The sequence below is a fragment of the Lathamus discolor genome, chromosome 3, assembly GCF_037157495.1.
Source record: "Lathamus discolor isolate bLatDis1 chromosome 3, bLatDis1.hap1, whole genome shotgun sequence".
NCBI lineage: Eukaryota > Metazoa > Chordata > Aves > Psittaciformes > Psittacidae > Lathamus > Lathamus discolor.
The window spans coordinates 92536315-92545755 of NC_088886.1; the positions used below are offsets into that span (position 1 = coordinate 92536315).

Genomic DNA, 9441 nt, shown 5'->3' on the forward strand with positions numbered 1-9441 from the left:
AGCTTCTTTTCTGAGAAGTCATCAAAAGGATAAACTGTGGGTACCTTAATTCACATACCACCTGGAAATAATCTGCATAACATACTTTGGATCCCCTGTTTTTTGTACTAAGGGCTCCATGTGCAATCTATTGGATGTCACAGGAGTCTTCTCACTGATGCTAAAGTGCTTTTGAGACTATCTACTGTATCTTTCTCTCTAGACACTGTAAGATGCCAAAGAACTGAGAAAACTGATTCAAACTATGCTTCACCTCTGGATACAGATAAATGCATTGCTCCTTTTCAGTATGAGAGGAGGAAATGTAGAAATATGAGATGGAAAAGAGATTCTTAAGATACTGAGCCCAGCCTTGTATTATGATCAGTCACATCACATTGTGCCCTTCAGAAATGCACTCATCTCTACCTGCAGAACAGCAGGGTATTAATACCTAGTATAGTGCTGCTCCAGAATGTCTCTCTATTGAAGGCTGAAGATATTCTTCTACTATCAAGACTAATATTATTGATGGCACTGGTCACTCCTTTTTTGCCCAAGTCCTTTCCCTTAAATAGCTTGTTTCCCCACATACCCAGTCCTCTTATAAATAAAATTATCACAAGACATATGGAATGCTTAAGTCCTTGGCCAAACTTTGGTGCAGTAAAAATGCATGTAACTCTTAGAGTAGCTGTAACCATTTACAATACATATTACTTTCATATAATAACTCTTATGTTGGTTTGCGGGGGGATTTCAAAAGAGGATACTATAACAAAAAGAAAAAATAAAGAAGTACAGGTTATCATTGGTGTAAAACACTGTAAGACTTTAATGTTAATGTAGCTTCTATTATTAGTAATGTAAAACTAAAGCTCATTATTCACAATCTCTTACACAACAGTTTCAAGCGCCCCCAGGATTTATGGCTCATCCAGGCCTTGAATTTGAATTTGGAATTTCTGTGGCTGAGATGAGGTGAATTGGATCTTTTTCACTTCTTTTTCTGTGTATTTCTTCTTTACAAAACTTGAGATAACTGAGCTAACTCACATCCAGGAAGCAGGATGACAGGTGGTGCTGTGACCTTGCTGGATAGCTTTCCTTCTTTATAATTGTACCAAGCTAATAACACTTCATGGTTATTTTACTGTGCCATGTAGATAAACCAGCTTATATTCAGAATGAGCGCCAGTCTCTGCTTGCCACTTCACTGCATAATGAGGATGAATTTTTGTGGTTTTTCCATGCAGTATAAACATCAGGATTTTTTTCTAATCTCCTTATCCTTTTCATCTTCAGTCTCTGTACAAATTTATAAGATGTTTTAAACCTTGAACTTTTAAACTTTCTCTCTTACACAGAACCATTCTACTGACTAAGAGAAAGTTACTACAGTTTTTTTCTCATGGTCAGGTCCCCAGTTGTTCATCTCAGGAGCTCTTTATCATTACCTAGGATGATGAAGTATTACCTGAGTACTGATGAACTTCTGACTAAGCTGGGATAGCTGAAGCACTGCACCACCAGTCTTACATGGTGTTGTAATCCTCATGTTCCATATCTGTATATTTTTCAGCATAGAAATTGTTTGGTACAATGTTCATTCTGTATAATTATGCATATACTTATTGGCCAAAAAGCTGATTTCCACTACTAGTGGGTATGATACAAAAGATGGTTTTGCTAATTAGTTCAGCAAGTGAAACTGCTGTATCACATTTTGGATATTAGCTCCAGTTCTTGGATTGGACTGGAGTGTATGTTTCTAGTTTTATGAAATAGGACGGAGTTATCAAGCTCTCAAACAGACTTGGAGCTGCTTGCTGTCCTCAGTGACTTATCAGTGACCTCACTTGTAGGTTGTCAGGGAAAAAAAGAGAACAAGAACTCCAGGTGAAAGCACTCTGTTTGAGAAAGGGATAGCTTGCTGGTTTGGTAAATTTGCTTGGGAGGGACTGAGCCTACAAAGAGGCTGGTCTTAAATGGAGCTGAATATTTACTTTACTGGAGATGTTGAAAAAGCTAAAAGAATAGGTACCAGTAGCTCCAACTCTTGCTAAAGCTTTCAGGTGGAAATAGTAGCAGCTGGATTGCTTGCAGAAAGAGAAAAGAGTATTCCTTTTTCAAACAGCCTGTAACACATAATCTGGGCTTATAGCAGAAATCAAGCTTTTCTTTTTAACAAGGTATTTCAGAAATAGGCATGAGGCAGCTTCTAATTAGATGTGTCTGAATGTGCTGCATATTTGTGTGTTATTAGAATGCTTTATCTTATTTTTCAAGAAGGAAGCACTAATGAAAATAAGCAGCTATGGTAGCACTTGTATGCTTCATAATTTCAGGAAGAGTCAGAGCAATGCTGCACTAATTAATACTGAAGTTTGTCAGGAACCACAAGTCTTGGGATGCCTACAGAGAAGCCCTGCAGGAGTTTCCTGCATGAAGGGATGTTTTGAGCATTTTCCAGTCACAGCAACAGTCTGTCCCTGTGCTGGAGGGAATACTGTCCATTGGAACAAAGAAGGTGAAAACAAATACCTGTTGCATATCAGCCTGCAAGTCTTCTCTGCATTCACTATTTGGCACGTAATTTTAACCCAGGACCAATGGCAGCTGATGCTAATTTTTCTGGCTGTGAATGCTGGGAATGAAGATTCAGCATATATATTTTACTGAGGCTAGGCTGGATGCTAACCTTGGGCAGTGGAGGAGGGGAGGAAGGAAGGAAGGCGGACTGCTGGGAACACACCATACTGGTGTCTTATATCATCCCAAAGGATCACCAGAGTTTTATGAAAGGATTCTTTTGTAGTCCTATTAACAGCAATACAAACACTTTCAGAAGCAAGATATAAGTCAACGGAGCAATTTCTCAACAAGTTTTATGTAAGTAGAACTATTGATTCCAGGGTACCTTATCTAACTCTGCATCAGCTTAATAGAATTAATTTATAATACTTGTTTCTCACGGAACATATTTCAAATCTTATTTGTAGAACACACAGCCTTTTAATTGCTTGTAGCTTTTAGAGTACATCTTATTTTATATATTTATATAATGTCTTATTGCCAGTGTTATGGAATTCCTTGTGAAAAGCCAAATCACAAAAATCAAAGGATGCATTTAATAACTTTTTTGATATGTGACATGACGAGAAATGTTATTTACTCCCCAAATACAGCATGGTTTCTTTACTGTCCTGTCAGCATTCCAAAAACCGCATTTATGTGAGAGATTATGTCATAAAAAATGTATGCAACATCTCTGTTCTACAAACGTGAGTTCTAAATAGCAAAGTGCATTAGCAATAGCTACAGTACCAGAAAGCATTTTCTTAAGAAAATGTTTTGTTCATTTCATGCAAGAAGCTTTCTCAACTGTTCAGAAGAGACAGTCTATCGTATTTTTCTCTATCCTTTTCAAGCAACTGTTCAAGAGTAAGTGTAAGTGTTAAACATTGCTGGGTTCATGCACTTGAAGAGCCCCCTAGGGTTAGATTCTAAAGCCCTTTCATGGCCTTTATACTCATAAATAAGGGATTTGCTGCATTTTAAAGCATATCAGATCACAGCGAAAGTTTAAATTAGCATTTACTCCAAGGAGAACACATTCCCCAACCCTTGTTAATGTTCACCTCTTGGGTACATGCAAAGATTAAAATGAGAAGCTTTCCAGACACTCTGGGCATTTCCCTCCTGTTCTCTGTCCTGTTTTGCTCCCTCAAAACTACAAAGCAGTGAGATGAATGTAGGAGGTAGTCTGCTGTATTGCTAAAAAATGAGTTTCATGTTACTGCAGCTACACCGCAGGGGTGTATTTTATCAATTTCTGTAATAACTCGATGGCAGCCAATCGTAAAGCTACTCACGTGCTCAAAGCCAGCTGCCAATTAGCAGCTGTAACAATAATCCATCCTAATAGCTATTAGCAGAGCCAGCGTTGGGATGTACCTTTCCAGCCTGACACTGAAGAAGTTATGGTTATCTCTGAATCTTCTGGTTTTCAAACACATAGTGGGCTGTTCTCATTCTTGCAGTTTTCCTTCTGAGGATTTTATTAGTATGCAGTTGGAATAAAGTATGCAGTAGGGTGTATCTGATAAGGACATTTGGGGCTGGAATTTTCAATGGCTGCACAATGAGGCACACAGTTTTAAACTTAGATATGTAAATGTTTTCATCCAAATCCAATTTTCAGATGTGCAATTGAAGTGAAAAATGCAACTGAGAAGATTTGCCAGCCTATGCATTTATGATTGCAAGATTCAGACATTGTTTTGGAAAGATTTACATTAGTGGTTAAAGTAGAATGAGAGTAAGTAGATGGAAAAGCCTTTGCAGTGCTCTGCAGTCTGTGCTCCTCTGAGTACAAGCCCACCCAGGTTGCAGCCTGGGGGACACTGTGTAGGCAACCAACTCAAGATTGTGCTGCAGAGTATTAGCTTAGCTGATGCTTTTTCTTCTTTTTGGTGTAATGTTCTGAGGGTTTGTGTTTGGATGTCCCTGAAAGGGGGACAGTAAATCTCTTTCTTCATAGTAGCTTCTAACCATTCTTCTAGGTTAATGTCGTTCTGGATTTGTGATTTTGGTTAATCTCAGGTTCTAAACACATTCAGTCCTAGAATTGAGAAAATGGGTAGAAGAGGAATCTCTCACAGTTCTCTGTTCCGAAGGCAGAGAAGGGGGAGGATAAGAAAAGGTGGTGTTACCTACTTGAAGGAGGATCATTTCTTCTGATAAGGAGACACATGAGAACTTTAATAGATTGGGTCTTGCAGATACTGATTTTTCTGTTTTGTCTTATTGTTCTCTTGTATCCAAATATTAGCAAAGGTTTACTCGCTTTTATAGCACTTTTGCTATGGCTCCCTGTACCTGGATATTAGCAAAGCCAAGCTGTGACATGAAGCAGATATTCACGAATCTATCCAGTGGTTGGGTTTTGGGGGTTTTGTTTGTTTGTTTGTATTAACGTCAAAAAAGTTCCGGTTCCTCTATTGTAAAGCACAATAAAGGTGACAGGTATGGCAAGACATTACACCTCTGGAAGTGAAAACTCATTCTATTACCCCAAGATGGTAAAGATAGACTAATTAACATGGGAATTAGGAAATAATTATTCAAAACACTGTCACTGAAACAGCAATCTCCTTCTGCTGCTCTGAGCTTTATTGCTGCTGTGCTTTCTTCAGTGATGAGTTTCATATAATCCAACTCAAGAGTTCTTTGCTGCTGTGAAGCAAGTGTTACAGGCAGTCTTGATTCATTGCTGTAATAGCAGAAAACTTCTATGCCTAGTTAAGATGCTGCAGTGTGACTTCTGAAACACTGTCAGGAAGAAATTTCAAAGCTGTTTTTTGTCCAGAAAGGAGAAAAATCCTTTTATCTTTGTGCTAAGAAAAAAGTGAGAAATGCTTTTAGAGCTCTTCCTCTAAGATGTAACTAAGAAAAAATATCATTGTTATTTAGGAAACTGGGCAATTTATAGATCATTGTAAGAATAGTAACCTGAATGATGAACTGCATCAAAAAAGGTGTTGTAACAGCAAAAATGGTGAATTAAATAGAAAGTGCTTGAGGGCTGAGAGTTGGAGTGTAGTCTTGGAATATTAATTAAAATTATAGAAGTACGTGGCATTCCTGCGAAACAGCTAAGTCTATTGGAACAGATTAATTCCCATTATAACACTGCTGAAGACACATGAGTCACACAGAATATATTTGGCTCACTGAGTTAAATGCTGCATCACTACTATGGGAGACAACTGTACCTATTGCACCAGGTGCAGTGATAGAACTCACAAGATGCCTAGTAATGATGACCTTCCTTTCAACAGTTAAGAGAATTGGAACAGAACTGTATATAGGAGGGTGGGGGGAAAGCTTATTTTTATATGGTTGTCTTTCTTCCCATTGCAGTGAGGGGGCAGAAAAAAGAATGGTGTGAAATGGCTGTTTTCTTTTAAGGCAAGTTTTGCAGAATATTGGTCCAGCATGTTCATTCTTTATCCAGTATATTGAGGATAATGTAAACAATAATAAATTGTACTCTTTTGATTTTGATATTGTCAGTATTTTTGCCAAAAAATACAACACCCAAAACATCCACAGAAATGACTTTCTGGTCTTGATCAGCTTTGTGTAGATGCCAACACATCTCCATAGTAATCAGTCTGTAATAACTAACAATCTATTCTTTTTTGTATTTTTTTCTTACAATGCCTCATGATAAGAAGGACGAAGGAACAAAAGTGTGGAAAAAAGCACAATCAAAAGAATTTATTAGTAGGAAATAGTCTCAGGTAAGAATTTTCATATGTTTTCACAAGTCCAGAATTATTTGGCACTGTGCAATGAATGCGTAAGGCGGAAAGAAGTGTGTTCTCTGACTAACGTAACGTAGGGAGCTAGGCTTCAATCTCTTTCTTGGAAAACTGGTCCTAATATCCTTCAGTCTCATGATAGGCTATTTGCTACTTAATATGTAAGCGTGTACTCAATGGTCCCTCCTTTGGCAGACTCCCAAAAACTCTATCCAGAGCCCTATTCATGGTTAGCGTAGTATAAAATGGGTCAATTTAACAGACTTTAATTGGATCAGTTTTCAACCATGAGTTACAAATATGGGTCTCTTCTTTTTTCACTTAACTCTAATTGCTGCTTGCTGTATACTACATGCCTGCATCAACTTGAATGCTGAAGTACAATTATATTGCTGTGAACTGAGCTTCTCATTCTGAAAAGGGAGTCCTACTCTTGTTTCTCAGTATAAAGCATTGAAAACCATTGAACAGTGGGTTACTTAGTCTATAGAAAGATTAATTTCTACTCGTGCTTATCCTTATAAAACAAAAGTCTTCTCTATTTTCCAGCTACTTTTTAAAGCCTCTTATTAAATCAAGCACAAAGTCCTTGTGGGAAGGGGAAATATCTGGAAGATCGCTGATGATCTGCTTCAGGATGACTCATTCAATACGAGCAATTGTGAATCATGAACAAACTATCTACAGGCAGCACACATAAGACTGAATATCTTCCATGTTACTAGATGCTTCTAATGTTCAGCATTAGTGTTGCTTTTCTCTTAAGAGCAGAAAGGTTCACAATGTGGTATTGAAGAGTCGCCGACTTAAAAGTTGCACAGAAATGTTTGGGATGCTAATGACCAGTTACCGTTGCGTGGGGGTTGAGCCAATTTTTTCTGATTCTTCTGTATGTAACTTCAGAATTTTTTAAAATAACAAAGAAAAATGTTAAAGTTTATCCCTGGGCAACATATTGTTACTCCTTGTGCATGTGGCCATTACATGTTTGAACTTTGTGATGCACTGTTTCAGCTACATCAGCTGCTGTAGCCAGTAGCAGGGTGTTCTACTAAATGTTCCTAGATGGTGAAGGGACAGTGGCAGAGTGGGAGAGCAGCTCAGTAGGATTTACAAGGGTTGCTAATGAGGGTGAAATTATGAGATTTTAAAACCTTCAGGTTTATAATGGCTCCAGCATGGAGCATCCAGTAATGGTAATAGGAAAGTACACATATATTTGATTTCTATTGCTGTTCCAATATCTCTTTGTCCCAGTACAATGTACTTTGACATCCAAGCAATCCATTTAATTTCTCAGCCTAGCCTTTGTGGTTTTGTTCAGGCAGACCTTTTTTTTTCCTGATGTTGCTTTCTGGCACTAATCCCATGGTTTCCTAGCCCTTCTGGTACTACCTGTCTTGTTCCAGGCTCTTTTGCCTCGCCTTCTACTCCCCTTTTCAGTCTCTTCATTCAGATTTTTGCTCTACTTTGTTCTCCTGCCTCTTCATGCACATTTTTCTTTACTCTGGCTCCCCATCTCCTTCCTTCAGGTCTCATTTTCAGCCTTCACCCAGCAATCAGCCTAGCTCACTGTCCCAGTCTACTTGTCCAGTCAGTCATATCTCAATAGGCTGTATATTCTGGCTCTATATATAGGCTGAGTGGCCTATATTCTTGGCTGTTATCAAACATGCCTGAGCTGTCCTATTACTTTCCTATTCTCTTTACTTCCTATTTTCAGTTCATTTGCTGAAGGAATCTGGTTTTGGTTGTTTCTACCTTGAGGTCATTCTCCCCCAGTGAACTGACTCCCAGGCCTCCATGTTTCTTAGTAACTTCTTGTCCCTGGTTCAACCAATCTTCCTTTTCATTAATCCCTGTTTCCATTTATGAACCCAGTCTCCATATCACCACATTCCTTGCTCCAGATTTTCTTTCCTCTTTACCTCCATACACTGCCTGGTATTTCACCTGCATTTAAGTCCTGCAGCTTCTTGTGACATTTTGAGTGCCAACAGGACAGCCTCAGAGAAGGTAGCTTATCTTACAAAGTTACTTTTCCACAAGGATCCCTCTCCTGCTGTGTACTCAGATCAATTCTCAGCCCATTCCCTGAATGCACGTGAGTTACCTCAAATGAAGAGGGCAACCAGGAACAGGCTCCATGAGCTTCCTGAGTGATCTCTTTCCTCAGACAATCAGAACACAGGATTCAACTTCGGTGGATGTGCTTGCAATGTATATGTGATAAAACTAGTACTCTGAATATAGTAAATGTCTCAAACATGCTTAATTGCTTGCATGGGAGTGGCTGAGTCCTGCAATGTCCCTGATACTGAAAGGAGCTAGCAACAAAAAGGTTGTTATAGCACTTGTGAAACAATTTATATGGTTTCAGCTGGGTAGCTTCTTGATCTTAGGGAAACTTTAAATCTGCTAAGAAATAAAACCTGAGGTTTCCTTTTATGTTTTATGTATCTAACTGTTTACTTAAATTAATGAAGTGATTCATTTTAAACACCCTCATCTGTGGTTACATAGTACACACTTTTATTATTAGAAGTGTGTACAGAACATGAGAAGCAAGAGAGAACACAGAGAAGATCATTAGTAAAATAGCTTCTTATGACAAGTCAGAGATAGTATGCTCTACTTTTGAAGAAAATTAATTTCCCTTCATAAATTGGTTAATCTTTTTATGTACCTTGTTCTGAACATGTACTCCCTAATCATCTTATGTTGCCAGTGGTCCTTTATGCAAGCATCCCCAGATTAATCCTAAATGCTGCTCGCGTATAGCCAAGCACTACATGATAACTAAACATTTTGTTTCTGATAGTGCCCTCTTAATGAGTTGCAGGTGCCACAAACTTCATGTTCCCTATAGTGCTTTACTGCTTACTAGATGCAGTAAAACAGTTGGCATGCTGTAAATTATCAAGTGATAATTATATTCATGGCCTCAATACAAGAAGAAAATCCTCTGTTAACAACATATTTCTTCCAAAATGTGGTAATGAGATGTGTTGCACCTCCTAAGAAGAGCTTGCAGGGTGACTCTCTATTTAGAATACTGCAATCACAGTTCTATTTTTGGCCACATCTCTATGGTCAGAACGGAGAGTGACTCTCTACTCCCAGACGTGTATTT

The 9441-nt window shown here is 38.4% G+C and overlaps 1 long non-coding RNA gene across 2 annotated transcripts; it reads left to right on the plus strand.

The window, feature by feature from the left end:
* The first annotated feature begins 2655 nt into the window (after positions 1-2655).
* Positions 2656-8756, plus strand: LOC136010014 (uncharacterized). Of its 2 annotated transcripts, none has more exons than XR_010610729.1 (3): positions 2656-2871; positions 6219-6287; positions 6858-8756. It is a non-coding gene; the product is annotated as an uncharacterized LOC136010014 (long non-coding RNA). The 2 variants fall into 2 exon arrangements; XR_010610730.1 differs by having other exon boundaries at positions 6222-6287.
* The last annotated feature ends 685 nt before the right edge of the window (positions 8757-9441 follow it).